This window comes from Pseudophryne corroboree, chromosome 6 (assembly GCF_028390025.1).
Source record: "Pseudophryne corroboree isolate aPseCor3 chromosome 6, aPseCor3.hap2, whole genome shotgun sequence".
NCBI classification, from domain to species: Eukaryota; Metazoa; Chordata; class Amphibia; order Anura; family Myobatrachidae; genus Pseudophryne; species Pseudophryne corroboree.
The window spans coordinates 669,607,878-669,625,547 of NC_086449.1; the positions used below are offsets into that span (position 1 = coordinate 669,607,878).

General features: G+C 47.3%; 1 long non-coding RNA gene across 1 annotated transcript in view; it reads right to left on the reverse strand.

Moving 5' to 3' along the window:
- Positions 1–17,670, reverse strand: part of LOC134935564 (uncharacterized) — a 207,965-nt gene that overhangs the window by 73,420 nt on the left and 116,875 nt on the right. Inside the window, exon 2 of the long non-coding RNA XR_010180251.1 lies at positions 4,524–4,617. This is a non-coding gene — a long non-coding RNA (uncharacterized LOC134935564). The remainder of the gene's footprint in view (positions 1–4,523; positions 4,618–17,670) is intronic.

The window sequence follows — 17,670 nt, forward strand, 5'->3', positions numbered from 1 at the left end:
TAAGCTAAACTCTCTAAGCAGCTCTTTATGAGAGCCACCTAGAATTGCACCCTTCTCGTCCGGGCACAAAAATCTAACTGGAGTCTGGAGGAGGGTCATAGGGGGAGGAGCCAGTACACACCACCTGACCTGTAAAAGCTTTACTTTTGTGCCCTGTCTCCTGCGGAGCCGCTATTCCCCATGGTCCTTTCAGGAACCCCAGCATCCACTTAGGACGATAGAGAAATAGTAGTTTTTTTTCTTTCTTTTTTAATCCAGTCCAGTCTAGAATCCAGTCCTGTCTAGAATCCAGTGTGCAGAATCCAGTTCGGTGTTTAGAATCTAGTCCTGTCTAGAATTCAGTGTGCAGAATCCAGTCCGGTGTTTAGAATCAAGTCCGGTGTTTAGAATCCAGTCCGGTGTTGTCTAGTCTTGTCTTGTCTAGTTTGAAATCCTCCTATGCCAACTATGCAAGCCCTGAAGGCGTCTCTCTCAGCCCTGAACTCTGCTTTCAGTGCTTTGAAACCTGAGCGGCTGGAAGTTTTGCAGCAATCCTTAAAGCAACTGCAAAACCTTCTGATCAAAATTTTGCTTATCTTGCCAGAAGTTGTTGAGAGTACATCCATCTCTAAAGAGACTCTTGCTCACAATATGGTGACAAGAGAATCCTCAGGTTTGGTTGGAGAGAAAAGGTTTAAAAGTTTTCTGCAGCCCAGGCTCTCAGAAGAGGAGCGTCTGCCTCACAGAAACTTAAATTTATGCCTATATTGTGGGGGTTTAGGCCACTATCTGCAGACCTGTGAGTTGAGCAAGCCAAAGTGTGGCGACAAGTCCTGCCCTCTGGCCAAGTTGACCTACTCCTGTCTCTACTGTGGCAGAGGTACTTGTCACACAACCCACACTAAAAAGCACTCTGTCCTATAATTGGGGTCCTTGGGCTAGGGAGCCCCATTAGAGATTCAGGAACCAAAGGAGAATGTTTCTCTCCTCTCTTGACTTTCCTGTTGAATCAGAGTTGCAAACCCTGGTTGTGGAATCCCGGGGTCCCGAAGCGGTACCCGATGCCCGGGGTCCCGAAGCAGTACCCAATGTCGGGGTCCCGAAGCGGTACCCGATGCTTGGAGTCCCGGAGTGGTGCCCGATGCTCAGGGTCCTGGAGTGGCGCCCGATGCTCCGGGTCATAGAGGGACATTGGACATAATAGCTCAGGTGTCAATACCAGAAGGGGTCTCAAAAGCTGTTACCCCAGGCAGGGACTTGAAAAGCGCAACCCCAGAAAGGGTATCTAAAACCATATTTCTAGAAGGGAACTCGAGGAGCAAAACCCCAGAAGGGATCTTTGAAGTAATATCCCCAAGTGGGGTCTCGAGAGACACAGCCCCAGAGAAGGGTCTAGAGGTCGGTTCCCCAGGAAAGGACTCAAGAGGCATAGCTTTAGTGGAGGTTCTGAAGGTCATAGCTTCAGCAAAAGTCCCGGAGGTCATAATCCCGGGAGAAGTCTCGATAATTATCGACTCAGAGAGGGAGGCCGACGGTCCGGTCCCAGAGAGGGAGGCCGACGGTCCGGTCCTAGAGAGGGAGGCCGATGGTCCGGTCCCAAAGAGGGAGGCCGACGATACGGTCCCAGAGAGGGAGGCCGATGGCCCGGTTCCAGAGAGGGAGGCCAACGGCTCAGTCCCAGAGAGGGAGGCTGACGGCCCGGTCCCAGTAGAAGAATCCAAGGTGCTGACCCCAGCGGGGGTTTCCGAGGGCCACTGCTCCCAGAGGGGGTTCCGAGGGCCACTGCCCCAAAGAGGGTCCCGAAGGTCTCTGCCCCAAAGAGGGTCACAAAGGCCACAGCCTCGAGTAAGGTCAGTAGTGACCTGGTCCTAGCAATGCACTCCGGTCAGTCAGATGGGAAGGAAGCAGATCCTGACTCTGTTGATGTCTCAACATCTATAGTCTTTGATGGGGACTTAGTCCAATTTCTGGCACTTTACAAACACTACTTCCCCATTATATTGCATAGACCATTTTTGGGCATCTCTTCAGAGAACCTTGTGCTCTATATGATATATACCTTTACAGGGGAGCCTTTTGAGTGGGCGTCCAACTTAATGAAAACTGAATATCCCATTCTTCAGGATCCCGCCGGCATTCAGTGATGCAGTTATTAAGAAATATGGTTCCAAAGAAATTGGTTCAGGTTCCTCTAGGTCACCCGTCTTATCTGCTGAGAGTCCACCGTATACTGTAAACTCACAAAAATCTCAGCCCATTGCTTTGACTGCAGTATGTGCTTTTCTGTCTTCTTCTAGTAGTAGTACTTTGCCTGAAAGTTCAGCTCCCAATGTTAAGAAACCAATCTCTGGATTGAACCCAGCCTTGCTGTACGTTACCATAAGTTCAGACAATGTTTGGGGAATTACCTTGGTCAGACCTCAAGAACCTTGTAAAAAAAAGAAGAAAAAGAAATAATTATTGACTCTTGCCTTGTTAAAAAAAAAAGAAAAAATATTTTTTTCCTTGTCTTGTGTCCAGTGGCCAACGTCAAAGGGGGAGGGGGGGGGGGGCACTGTTACAAGCTGTTGCCACAGCTTGTTTCTGTTTCTTGCCTTTGTTTGTTCCAGTGTCAGATTTTTTAGTGTATCTCTTGTTTTGGAAAACTGAATTTTGGGGTCCGTTGACCCCTCCACAAGGGGGGGGGGGTACTGTTATGAGCCACGGCAGTGGCTCATTCCTGTTTTGCATTTTGGTTATAGATTTTATGTTATACTTCTGTTTCTGTTCCCCGTGGGTGTCATATGGGGTGTCCGGTGTCCACCCTTAAGGAGAGGGTACTGTTATGAACCACAAGCAGTGGTTCATTCCTGTTCATGTATTTTATGTTATAGTTCTCTTGAAGGCCAGGATTTCCCTTTGCTCTGGTTTAGAAAACTCTTGTTTGCCGCCAGTGGTGAGTCTGTGTAATTGCAGCCCGTTTCTATGTGTTTAGCCTCACCTGTCTGTTAATTGCATCTGTCAGTTTAGAGTCGTGCAGCAGGGCAGCTGCACGACATAATTAATTAGGGTTCTTGCTGTGATTGGAAGAAATCCTTGTTATATTCTGTCTCAGTGCATTACACAGACGCCGGTGATAGCTTCTGTCTAGCTGCTTCCTGCCTTGAAGCATTCCTGTCCATGAGTCCAGTGTCTGATCCCGTATCCTGTTCCCTGGTGTCCACTGGTCTGTCATTGGAACTCTGCCTGTCCTCCAGTCCTGAGAGCCTGTGTCAGCTACTTTGAGGGTTCCTGTCCGTTTGCCAGTTTTTGTACCGGTTTCATGAGTAGCGGCTTTGCCGCATCCGTCAGCCGACGCCGTAGCTACTTGTTATTTTACGTTGGATTTATCTGCAGAGGGTTCTGCATATGCTGTCCTCACCGGTGCACAACGGTGTTGTGTCGGCGTGTGGACAGCACTGCCTGAGTTGTAGTTTTTGTCTTGGCGGCTGCGCCGCACATACGTTTAGTTTTAGGTCTCTTAGTAGCCCCTAGCTCTGAGTTTGGTTTAGTTAGAGGTCCCCTTGTTATCATCCCATCTCGGTTTACGCCTTGTCTCATATCAAGACCTGGGGGCATCGGAGTTGGGCAGACCTAATCCGCCCTTCAAACACAGCTGTCGTAGGCCCAAGAACACATAGTCTCGCAGGCGTAAACTGACCATGCGGGTGAAACAACGGAGGTAGGTTGCTAGGGGTTATTACTACACCTTGCCATCATTTCAGCGTCACGTTCTTGTGCTCTGAACTTACTATGCAATACCTCTTTCGTTCTGAGCACCAAGAACATAACATACATTTAGTTGAAAAAGTCCTTTGAGTGCCACTACGTATAATGTATCTCTCTCTCTCTCTCTCTCTCTCTCTCTCTCTCTCTCTATATATATATATATATATATATATATAAAATTATCAAAGGTATGTATATATATATATATATATATATATATATACCTTTGATAATTTTATTGATCAGGGCCCCCACAACTGTATTGCCCAGAGGCCCCCACAAACATTAATCTGGCCCTGGTGGGGAATAAAACACATGTTCTATATTCAATGGCGTCACAAGGGGGGTGCAGCCTGCTGACAGGTGTCACCTGCCGAGGGGTGACCAAAATGCCAGCTCCTGCTCAGTGACAGGAGCCGAGTGCTGCACTGTTACAGTATGTGCAGCACTAGGCTAATGTCACTGTTTAGAAGCCAGCACTGTAGGCACAGCACTCCCCGGGAGGCAGCCCGCACCTCCCTAGTGACTAAAAAACAGGTGTCGGGACTCAAAGCCCCTCCCCTCCATTGAAGCTCCTTCCCCTTCCTGTAAAGCACCTCCCCCATTTTGGACATCCAAGTGACTGAAAATGGGTACCGAACCGCATAACCCCGCCCCTTCCGACAAAGCCCTAACCCCTTTTTCGGCGCCACACCGGGTGTCAAGGAGGCAAGTGACACCTCTGTCTATATTTCTGTCACTGTTTTCCTAAAACATGAGACACATATTATATAATTGCAGTTAAGAATGTAATTTACCAGTGAGTTTCTTCAGATCAAGAGAGATTGAATCCATGGTCTTGGCCACTCCTCTAAGGTCTGATTGTTTGGCAAACAAATTATTTTCTTGCTTCTGAAATAGACACTACAGTTAGAAATGAGGACATTTCAATATGACATACAGATGTGTCCTCATGCAACTAGCCCCAATATGCCACGCAGTGCGAGATGCCTAACAGTAGTGAGCCGCCGGGTCCTGTGTAACTCTGCATGCATTAACATATTTGTTTGCTAAATATGCATCTTAAGGGCCCTACACATTAATAGATCCGCCGCCGAGCTGGCCGACGGCGGATACGGCTGACGGGCGACCTGACAGTGGGGGGGGGGGCAGTGACGGGTGGAGTGAAGTTCCTTCACGCCCCACGTCACCCGGCTCCATAGCAGTGCAAGCAAATATGGATGAGATCGTCCATACTGGCCTGCATGCACAGCCGACGGGGCACCAGCGATGCCTCCACACTGCAAGATAATAAGAATTTACTCACCGGTAATTCTATTTCTCGTAGTCCGTAGTGGATGCTGGGAACTCCGTAAGGACAATGAGGAATAGACGGGCTCCGCAGGAGACTGGGCACTCTAAAAAAAAGATTAGGTACTATCTGGTGTGCACTGGCTCCTCCCTCTATGCCCCTCCTCCAGACCTCAATTAGGGAAACTGTGCCCGGAAGAGCTGACACAACAAGGAAAGGATTTGGAATCCAGGGTAAGACTCATACCAGCCACACCAATCACACTGTACAACTTGTGATAACCATACCCAGCTAACAGTATGAACAACAACTGAGCCTCATTTAACGGATGGCTCATAACAATAACCCTTTAGTGAAGCAATAATTATATACATGTATTGCAGAGAGTCCGCACTTGGGACGGGCGCCCAGCATCCACTACGGACTACGAGAAATAGAATTACCGGTGAGTAAATTCTTATTTTCTCTGACGTCCTAGTGAATGCTGGGAACTCCGTAAGGACCATGGGGATTATACCAAAGCTCCCAAATGGGCGGGAGAGTGCGGATGACTCTGCAGCACCGAATGAGCAAACTCAAGGTCCTCCTCAGCCAGGGTATCAAACTTGTAGAATTTAGCAAATGTGTTTGAACCCGACCAAGTAGCAGCTCGGCAAAGCTGTAAAGCCGAGACCCCTCGGGCAGCCGCCCAAGAAGAGCCCACCTTCCTTGTGGAATGGGCTTTTACTGATTTAGGATGTGGCAGTCCAGCCGCAGAATGTGCCAGCTGAATCGTGCTACAGATCCAGCGAGCAATAGTTTGCTTTGAAGCAGGAGCACCCAGCTTGTTGGGTGCATGTAGGATAAATAGCGAGTCAGTTTTCCTGACTCCAGCCGTCCTGAAAATATAAATTTTCAAAGCCCTGACTACGTCCAGCAACTTGGAATCCTCCAAGTCCCTAGTAGCCGCAGGAACCACAATAGGTTGGTTCAAATGAAACGCTGATACCACCTTTGGGAGAAATTGGGGACGAGTCCTCAATTCTGCCCTGTCCATATGGAAGATCAGATATGGGCTTTTACATGACAAAGCCGCCAATTCTGACACACGCCTAGCTGAAGCTAAGGCCAACAGCATGACCACCTTCCACATGAGATACTTTAGCTCCACGGTCTTAAGTGGCTCAAACCAGTGTGATTTCAGGAAATCCAACACAACGTTAAGATCCCAAGGTGCCACTGGAGGCACAAAAGGGGGCTGAATATGCAGCACTCCCTTAACAAACGTCTGAACTTCAGGCAGTGAAGCCAGTTCTTTTTGAAAGAAAATAGATAGGGCCGAAATCTGGACCTTTATGGACCCCAATTTTAGGCCCATAGTCACCCCTGACTGTAGGAAGTGCAGAAATCGACCCAGCTGGAATTCCTCTGTTGGGGCCTTCCTGGCCTCACACCAAGCAACATATTTCCGTCATATGCGGTGAATCACTTCATCTGGAATGCCCTTTTCCGTTAGGATCCGGCGTTCAACCGCCATGCCGTCAAACGCAGCCGCGGTACGTCGTGGAACAAACAGGGCCCCTGCTGTAACAGGTCCTGTCTGAGAGGCAGAGGCCATGGGTCCTCTGAGATCATTTCTTGTAGTTCTGGGTACCAAGTTATTCCGGAACGATGAGTATAGTTCTTACTCCTCTCTTTCTTACTATCCTCAGTACCTTGGGTATGAGAGGAAGAGGAGGGAACACATAAACCGACTGGTACACCCACGGTGTCACTAGTGCGCCCACAGCTATCGCCTGAGGGTCCCTTGACCTGGCGCAATATTTTTTTTAGCTTTTTGTTGAGGCGGGACGCCATCATGTCCACCTGTGGCAGTTCCCAGCCATTTACAATCTGTGTGAAGACTTCTTGATGAAGTCCCCACTCTCCCGGATGGAGGTCGTGCCTGCTGAGGAAATCTGCTTCCCAGTTGTCCACTCCCGGAATGAACACTGCTGACAGTGCTAGCACGTGATTCTCCGCCCATCGAAGAATCCTTGTGGCTTCTGCCATTGCCATCCTGCTTCTTGTGCTGCCCTGGCGGTTTACATGGGCGACCGCCGTGATGTTGTCTGACTGAATCAGTACCGGTTGGTTTTGAAGCAGGGGCTCTGCTTGACTCAGGGCGTTGTAAATGGCCCTTAGTTTCAGTATATTTATGTGTAGGGCAGTCTCCTGACTTGACCACTGTCCTTGGAAGTTTCTTCCCTGAGTGACTGCCCCCCATCCTCGGAGGCTTGCATCCGTGGTCACCAGGACCCAGTCCTGTATGCCGAACCTGCGGCCCTCGAGAAGATGAGCACTCTGCAGCCACCACAGCAGAGACACCCTGGCCCTTGAGGACAGGGTGATCAACCGATGCATCTGAAGGTGCGATCCGGACCATTTGTCCAACAGATCCCACTGAAAGATCCTTGCATGGAACCTGCCGAAGGGAATTGCTTCGTAAGAAGCCACCATCTTTCCCAGGACTCGCGTGCAGTGATGCACCGACACCTGTTTTGGTTTCAAGAGGTCCCTGACCAGAGATGACAATTCCTGGGCCTTCTCCACCGGGAGAAACACCTTCTTCTGTTCTGTGTCCAGAATCATGCCCAGGAAAAGCAGACGCGTCGCAGGAATCAGCTGCGACTTTGGGATATTCAGAATCCAGCCGTGCTCTTGCAACACTTCCTGAGAGAGTGCTACGCTGACCAACAACTGCTCTCTGGACCTTGCCTTTATGAGGAGATCGTCCAAGTACGGGATAATTATAACTCCCTTCTTCCGAAGGAGTATCATCATTTCGGCCATTACCTTGGTAAATATTCTCGGTGCCATGGAGAGACCAAACGGCAACGTCTGGAATTGGTAATGACAGTCCTGTACCACAAACCTGAGGTATTCCTGGTGAGGTGGGTAAATGGGGACATGCAAGTAAGCATCCTTGATGTCCAGCGACACCATAAAATCCCCCTCTTCCAGGCTTGCAATAACCGCCCTGAGCGATTCCATTTTGAACTTGAACTTCTTTATATAAGTGTTCAAGGATTTTAAATTCAGAATGGGTCTCACCGAACCGTCCGGTTTCGGTACCACAAACATTGTGGAATAGTAACCCCTTCCCTGATGAAGGAGGGGGACCTTGATTATCACCTGCTGGAGGTACAGCTTGTGAATTGCCGCCAGTACTACCTCCCTTTCCCTGGGAGCAGCTGGCAAGGCTGATTTGAGGTAACGGCGAGGGGGAGTCGCCTCGAACTCCAGCTTGTATCCCTGAGATACAATTTGTACAGCCCAGAGATCCACTTGTGAGCGACCCCACTGGTTGCTGAAGTTTCGGAGACGCTCCCCCACCGCACCTGGCTCCGCCTGTGGAGCCCCAACGTCATGCGGTGGACTTAGTGGAAGCAGGGGAGGATTTTTGTTCCTGGGAACTGGCTGCCTGGTGCAGCTTCTTTCCTCTACCCTTGCCTCTGGCCAGAAAGGATGCGTCTCTGACCCGCTTGCCTTTCTGAGGCCGAAACGACTGCACTTGATAATACGGTGCTTTCTTAGGCTGTGAGGGAACCTGAGGTAAAAAAGTCGACTTCCCAGCTGTTGCAGTGGATACGAGGTCCGAGAGACCGTCCCCAAACAATTCCTCACCCTTATAAGGCAAAACCTCCATGTGTTTTTTAGAATCAGCATCACCTGTCCACTGCCGAGTCCATAATACTCTCCTGGCAGAAATGGACATTGCATTAATTCTAGATGCCAGCAGGCAAATGTCCCTCTGGGCATCCCGCATATATAAGACGATGTCTTTTATATGTTCGAGGGTTAGCAAAACAGTATCCCTGTCGAGGGAATCAATGTTGTCTGACAGGGTATCAGTCCATGCTGCTGCAGCACTACACATCCAGGCTGAAGCAATAGCCGGTCTCAGTAGAGTACCAGAGTGTGTATACACAGACTTCAGGATAGCTTCCTGCTTTCTATCCGCAGGCTCCTTTAGGGCGGCCGTATCCTGAGACGGCAGTGCCACCCTTTTAGATAAGTGTGTGAGCGCCTTGTCCACCCTAGGGGATGTTTCCCAACGTAACCTATCCGTTGGCGGGAAAGGGTACGCCATCAGTAACCTCTTAGAAATCACTAGTTTCTTATCAGGGGAACTCCACGCTTCTTCACACAATTCATTTAATTCATCAGATGGGGGAAAAGTCACTGGCTGCTTTTTCTCCCCAAACATAATACCCCTCTTGGTGGTAACCGGGTTAATGTCAGAAATGTGCAATACATCTTTCATTGCAGTAATCATGCATCGGATGGCCTTTGTAGACTGTACATTTGTCTCATCCTCATCTACACTGGAGTCAGACTCTGTATCGACATCTATGTCTACCGTCTGAGCTAGCGGGCGTTTATGAGCCCCTGACGGCTTCTGAGTCGCCTGGGCAGGCGCGGGCTGAGACCCCGGCTGTCCCAAGGCTGCTGCGTCATCGAACCTTTTATGTAAGGAGTTGACACTGTCGGTTAAGACCTTCCACATATCCATCCAATCAGGTGTCGGCCCCGTCGGGGGCGACAGCACACTTATCTGCCCTTGCTCCGCCTCCACGTAACCCTCATCAAACATGTCGACACAGCCGTACCGACACACCGCACACACACAGGGAATGCTCAGACTGAGGACAGGACCCCACAAAGTCCTTTGGGGAGACAGAGAGAGAGTATGCCAGCACACACCACAGCGCTATATAACACAGGGATTTAAACTATAAAAAGTGATTTACCCAATAGCTGCTTAAATATCTTATTTGCGCCTAAATTTATGTGCCCCCCCTCTCTTTTTTACCCTTCTTGTATCAGGATACTGCAGGGGAGAGCCTGGGGAGCTGCTTCCAGCGGAGCTGTGAAGGGAAAATGGCGCTGGTGTGCTGAGGAAGAAGGCCCCGCCCCCTCAGCGGCGGGCTTCTGTCCCGCGTTTTATGTAACTTAATGGCGGGGGTTTTTACACATATACAGTTGTCAGACTGTATTATGTGTATTTTAATGCCAAAAGGTATTATAATTGCTGCCCAGGGTGCCCCCCCCCCCCAGCGCCCTGCACCCTACAGTGACCGGAGTGTGTGGTGTGGTGTGCTGTGGGAGCAATGGCGCACAGCTGCGGTGCTGTGCGCTACCTTAATGAAGACAGGAGTCTTCTGCCGCCGATTTCATCGCTTCTCTTCTGTCTTCTGGCTCCGCAAGGGGGACGGCGGCGCGGCTCCGGGAACGGACGATCGAGGTCTGGCCCTGTGTTCGAACCCTCTGGAGCTAATGGTGCCCAGTAGCCTAAGAAGCACAAGCTAGCTGCAAGCAGGTAGGTTTGCTTCTCTCCCCTCAGTCCCACGTAGCAGTGAGTCTGTTGCCAGCAGATCTCACTGAAAATAAAAAACCTAACAAATACTTTCTTTTCTAGCAAGCTCAGGAGAGCCCACTAGGAGCACCCAGCTCTGGCCGGGCACAGATTCTAACTGGGGTCTGGAGGAGGGGCATAGAGGGAGGAGCCAGTGCACACCAGATAGTACCTAATCATTCTTTTAGAGTGCCCAGTCTCCTGCGGAGCCCGTCTATTCCTCATGGTCCTTACGGAGTTCCCAGCATCCACTAGGACGTCAGAGAAATGAACGTTATCTTGTTCATTAATGAACGAGATCATTCATATCTTGCAGTCAAATCGCCCAGTGTGTAGGGCCTATTAGTCACAGCACGATGAACGAGGATGCACCAAGAGACTGTGCTGATTAATCTGATATGGGACCCTTGTATATCTGTGTGCGACTGAGTCTGTATATGAAGCACAACAGAACTTTTCATGGAAAAAGCCATGGCCGCTGCATTGTAGCATTTCATATACAGATTCAGAGACTCAGTTGCACAGATATACAATGGTCGCATATCAGCACAGTGTCCCAATGCGTCCTAAAATGCATTTTCGGGTAAAAAGACGCAAATAAAAAAAGGCCAATGCTAGTAAGGTGCGCTGAGAGGGGCTGTTTGGAACTACTGCAGCAACAATGTTTATGAGGAGACATCTGTATCTTTTACAGCATTTATATTTTATATGATGTATAGCAGGTATTCCCAACCACGGCCCTAAAGGCACACTAGGATAGCCACATTAGTACCTCAGTTATTTTGATTTAGCCATCTTTGCTCAAACATGGATATCACTAAAATCTGGACTGTAAGGGGTCAATACAATTAGATGCAAGTTGCCTTGTGCGAGCTGTTTGAATGGAATAGTCACACTGTAATCCAATTTCAAACACACTGCTTCTTTCAGAGGAAATTTGCATTTTTTTGTGCTTACCCCCTGTGGGTGTGAAAACGTAGGGAAACGCTTTATGTTAAGATGAAAATTTAAAGACTTTCTTCAAAACAACTTGGACACCCACTCCCCCCATGACTAATTAGGCATGTGGAAGTTTTCAATTAGCTTAATTGGGGCAATAATGACATGTTATTTTGGGTGTTAAAAAGTAAATGGCCTCAAATTACACCAAAATCAACTTTTTCTATTGTGCACCATAAATGTAATCAAAGTATTTATTTCAACAAAAAATAATTGCTGTTGAACTTTTTTTTAAAATAAAAAGCCACGTCAAATTACCCCAAAGCACCCTTTTTCTACTTTTATCATTTTTTTTGCATTTTTCACTTAATTCTTTTGTAATGAAACTAATTTGGTAAGCTTTTTACATTTTCTTTTCCTTTTTCAGAAAATGCACAAATCAGCTGTTTGGCACCTTTTAAAAGTGTCATGCAAGTCTGCGAATTTCATGAAACAAACTCACATTTGCAGACTCGCACCTAATTGGATTCCCCCTAGTGTGCCTTGAGGACCAAGGTGGGGAAACACTGATGTACTGAATAGGGCCAGTTCATAGCCAGATTAAGGGAGGGCATACTGTACCCCGGGGCCCCCTCTTTCAGGGGCCCCCCGATCAGAGCACACTGACATCAGTAGCTCTTCCTCTTGTGCAGCAGCAGAAACAGGCAGCAAGAATGTGAGCAGGACAAAGTGCAGTGCAGGGACACAGGAGTATGAGGTTTTAAGAGCTACCAATGGAACTTCATGACCAGAGAAGAGAGAGAAGTGGGAAGAGAGCTGTAAGTGACCCAGGGATCCCAGCTTCTTCTCCCTGTCTGAGTGTCTGGGTCCTGTGTAATCTATAATCTAATGAGAGAATTAAGGTCTAGAAAGAGAAACACACACATACAGAGTCCTTCTGAGTCTTGTCCCAATGTGTAAGTACAGAGGCTGCTGCTTTTCGTGCATGTGAGGAGATAAATTATAGATTTTATATTTCTATGTGTATTAAGTTTAAGTTGTCTTTATTCCACTACAAGAAAACATTATAAAATAGTTGTCTCTCAATTAAAGATGTTTCCTCATACATCTTGCCTCAAGATGCCATGCAGCAGGAGATGCCTGGCATGAGTAACCTGACAGGTCCCATGCAACTCGGTGAGCATTGGGCATTTTGAATAGAATGCACCCTGCTGATTAAAATGATTTGTGGCATGCCTATAGTCTGTGCATCTGCATATGAAATGGTAAGTTACAGTGTTTTCTAGGATGTACTGTATGCAGATACAGCCGCAGTCGCACACAGAATATAGGCAAGCTGCATATGTGGTACCCCGCAAAAAACCTGTGGAACTACAAGTGCCAGCATGCCTCTACAGCCAGAAAGGCTGAGATATGCTGCACACTGCCCTTACTACAGAGACTACAGAAACTGCATGAACAACAAGGGTTAATGCAGCCCAGGGACAATACATTGTTGCCAACCACAGGTTTCCTTGATCTCACCTGATTGGATATCAATAGAGTGGGAATCCCAGGCATGGAATGTTGCCCTGGGAAGCCAAACAGGTTAAATATGCCCTGTATCTGGTGGGAGGCGTGCAGTGTCAGCGTGGAGTGTTCTCTGCAATGTGTCCAGCTGTCGGAAGTGTGAGATGAGTGGGTGTTGCAGCAGCCCCAGACAGAGTGCACCCTATTTATTGGAAGTGAGTGACATCAGTGTGACATCAGAGTGACATCAGTGTTGGAAGTTATAAACCTTTACCAGGCAGAAGTTAGCAGAAAAACCGAAGAGGAAAGAATGTCTCTTTTTTGGCGCACAAAAAGATAATTAATTAAAATATCTTGTATTATATCTGTAAAACTCATCTAATCACAAAGTAACAACAATGCAAACATACATATACTGTATGTACATATACATATACTGTAGTGAATACACATATCACTTTGCAAAGTGTGTAGAATATACTCATGGGTTTACATACCTTATAAATACTTACCTGTTATCTAGACACAATTCAGATTTTATTGTGCTATAATATAGGTCAATGGTGTGTGTAGAATATGGGGGTAATTCCAAGTTGATCGCAGCAGGATTTTTGATATCAATTGGGCAAAACCATGTGCACTGCAGGGGAGGCAGATATAACATAGGCAGAAAGAGTTAGATTTGGGTGGGTTATTTTATTTCTGTGCAGGTTAAATACTGGCTGCTTTATTTTTACACTGCAAATTAGATTGCAGATTGAACACACCCCACCCAAATCTAACTCTCTCTGCACATGTTATATCTGCCTCCCCTGCAGTGCACATGGTTTTGCCCAATTGCTATCAAAAATCCTGCTGCGATCAACTTGGAATTACCCCCTATATTCATAGGCTTACCATACATACCTTATAATCACTTACCTGTTATTTAGATACAAATCAGATTAATGAGGTGACTTTGAGGAGTGAATGTACATGTAAGCTCATTCTTACACTCCATGATTATATTATACATACTTACCCGGGATTGATCCTTTAATAGATATTATATCTGTAATACTTACCTGGAATTGATCCTTTATACTGTACATACTTACCTGGAACTGATCCTTGAATAGATACTATATCTGTAATAATTACCTATATAAGTCCTCCAATGGAGTAGCACTGTGTTCCATCCTCAGTGTCGGCATAACATAGGATATAGCAGATGGGTAGCGTGCTTTGATTTTAACATCACCAGGCTGAATATTTTATTCACTATATGTATGTTGTATTGTTGTTACTTTATGATTAGATTAATTTTACAGATACAATAAAAGTTATATTTTAATGAATTATCCTTTTGTGCGCCAACAGACATTCTTTCCTCTTCGGTTTTTCGGTATCCATATCTCTTGTCTCTGGCAGCACCCCCGTTAATCTTTATAGATGACTATAAACTCCCTCTGATGAATATAGATCGGCGTAATTATTAATTTATTGAGATTATACTGGTGCAGAGATTCCCATTTCCCCTTTCCTTCTATATGAAGAAGTTAGCAGAATCCTGGAGCCAAATACTTGTTGGCAGTACTGATACAAGCTGCATCCAGTTGACAGCAGAGGGAGATATGAGCTGCCACTACCTTGGAAGCTGTGTGTGGTGCATTTGAACTCTCTAGTATTGCGCACACTTCACAAACTCTGCCTTTGTTGAACTATTTCAGACCAAATCAATCACCTTAAAATGTACCTCACTCTGTTTATGAGTGAGTCCTCAGCCAGGGGATGCAGTCAATTTACCTCCAATCAAAATCCCGATGGTCGAAATCCCGACAGCAATTGACCGAGGGTCAAAATACCGACATGGTCAAAATACCGACATGTAAAATGCCGACAGGTCAAAATACCGACATGAGTTTTTCATGATTTGTTTTCATTTAAACCGACTTGTTCATACTTTACCATCCCAGTGGACCTGGAATATAATAGTGTGCCGAGCGCAGCGAGGCACCGTGCCCGAAGCATGGCGATCGCAGCAAGCCATGCAATGAGATGCGGTACACTTATATGGTATCCATGTCGACCTATGTCGACATACACACAAAAAACTATGAAAAATGCATGTCGGTATTTCAATATGTCTGCATTTTACATGTCGGTATTTTGACCTTGTCGGTATTTTAAATGTTGGTATTTTGTCCATGTCGGGATTCTGACCTTGTTGGGATTTTGATCGTCGGTCAATTGCTGTCGGGATTTCGACCGTCAGGATTTTGATTAGAGGTATTTCATACCGATTTCCTCAGCCAGTGTCACAGTTAAACACTAATACTTGCTGCATATAGAGACTGAGAGACTTTTGGTTAGACAGTAAAGGGGAGCACCAAGAAGCTATTAGTAGCATATAACCTGCCTCCCCCTCTCAGTATGATACAAGCTGTAAAACAAGTGCATACCCTGCCTAAGCCTGTGTGGTGTGAGGGATTACTCAAGTACCATACCTTGAATGTGCACAAAAATTCATAGCATTATCATAATTTAGGATTACAAGACTGCTAATATAGCCTGTCCATCTTTAAAGCCTTACCATATACCTCTATTGTCTGTAGCTGAGTTCAATTGCCTATAAATCGGAAGGCTGTGGACAGGAACTCACTGTGGAGCACTGATTTATAGTTACGCATCTGTGCAGTGCAAATGTTTCCTACAGTATGCTGATTAAAGGCCCTCATTCCGAGTTGATCGGTCGCAAGGCGAATTTAGCAGAGTTACACACGCTAAGCCGCCGCCTACTGGGAGTGAATCTTAGCTTCATAAAATTGCGACCGATGTATTCGCAATATTGCGATTACTAACTACTTAGCAGTTTCAGAGTAGCTCCAGACTTACTCTGCCAGTGCGATCAGTTCAGTGCTTGTCGTTCCTGGTTGACGTCACAAACACACCCAGCGTTCGCCCAGGCACTCCCACCGTTTCTCCGGCCACTCCTGCGTTTTTTCCGGAAACGGTAGCGTTTTCAGCCACACGCCCCTGAAACGCCGTGTTTCCGCCCAGTAACACCCATTTCCTGTCAATCACATTACGATCGCCGGAGCGATGAAAAAGCCGTGAGTAAAATTACTTTCTTCATAGTAAAGTTACTTGGCGCAGTCGCAGTGCGAACATTGCGCATGCGTACTAAGCGGATTTTCATTGCGATGCGATGAAAAATACCGAGCGAACAACTCGGAATGAGGGCCAAAGTGTAGTAATCTCCTGCTACAGCTTGCACCATGTAAAGTGCACATCACTTATCAAAAGAGCACCCTTCGGAGCTGCAACACTGTTCACTGTTACATTGATTCTTGCAACAAACCTGGATTATGGATTATAGTCCGATGAGTAGTGAATACTTATAATTTGCTCTGCCATATAGTGGCTAAAACCAAGTTTAGACCTTTTTTGTGTTTTATATATATGCATACTGTATATAACCCAATTCAAATTGCTATTGACATCATACTGGAATCTCTTATCTCATCCTGAACTCACGTGTGCTGGAACTATATTCCAGGGACATTTGTATGTTGAACTGTCATAGTGAGATGGTACAGTATATATGGTTCTTGCTAATGTACAGAGATATTACTTTAATATTTGAAGTCATTCATATTTTTTGATATGCTGATTGATTGTGACTATTTCTACTGAAAGAACGAAAATACTGAAATAGGAGCGGAGAGGGTTAAACATCCGTAGGCTGGGGATGTCCTTGTGGCAGACATGTGACTAGCCATCCAATAGGGATGTGAGTTGGTAGAAGCTAGCTGCTTGATATGAGATGAGAAGTGGAGGAGCTTCCTCTTTTTCCTGTTCTTGGAGACAGGGTAAGTCCTCTGGCATTATGCCCCTGTTTGTGATATTTTGCCTAGAAGTGAGTCTAGGGTTGTATTATTTATATATATATATATTCAGTGCTCATCTTCAGTTCTTGTGGTGTAGTGGTAAAGTCACTGCATATCATATAAGCTGCTTGGGGTTGAAATCCAAGTATCTGTGTATAATTTTCCCTGCTGCTGCTGCTGATTCATGGCTTTGTCACGCCCCTGGAGTTCTGCGTGCATCCTGGTCCATCGCAGGTTCCGTGGATGGCCTAGCCACGGCCCTGGACGACACCCTCCTGTCCGCCCCTGCCCTCCCTTCAGCGTCCTCACCTACACAGCCGCATGCTGTGCAGATGGCCATGGGTTCCCCGGCAGCGGGGGGTGGACGGGCGGGTGCGGCATCTGGATGGGTGGCTGCTGCTGTCTGGGCCCTGCTTGGAGCCTCAGCACAGGTGCGAGCATAGGGCGGGCATGCAGCAGCTTCTGAATGCTGGGTGAGTGGCCCGCCGCGGTGGGGGGGGGGGGGCAGGCCAGTGATGATGTCTCCCTGGGTTCCCGCAGGCATGCGGAGCCTGGGGAGAGGCGTAGTAGGTCTCTGCATAGCTTTGCCAGGAGTGATACTCCTGGGAAGTCTGGCAGGGGACCCCTTGACAGGAGCAGTGTGGGATGGCGGCCATTTTAGTGAGGGGAGGCCCATGGCTCCTAACGCTGCCGTGACCAGCCACTCTCCTCGTGACCTACGTGACCCGGGTGCTGGGTGTGCGGATTCTGATTCTGTACCCCTTCCCTCAGGGTGGTCGGGTCATGGCCGTAGGGGTTCACAGGTGCCACCGAATCGACGAGCGGGCACCTCCACTGATCATTTGCCTTCTGCATTTAACCCCTCCCAGTTGTCTGCAGCTTTTTCCTCTATGGTGGCCGCTCTCGCCCCTTTAGTGTTGGCCATGGCACCAACTGCAGGCGGTTCTTGCCGTAGTGTG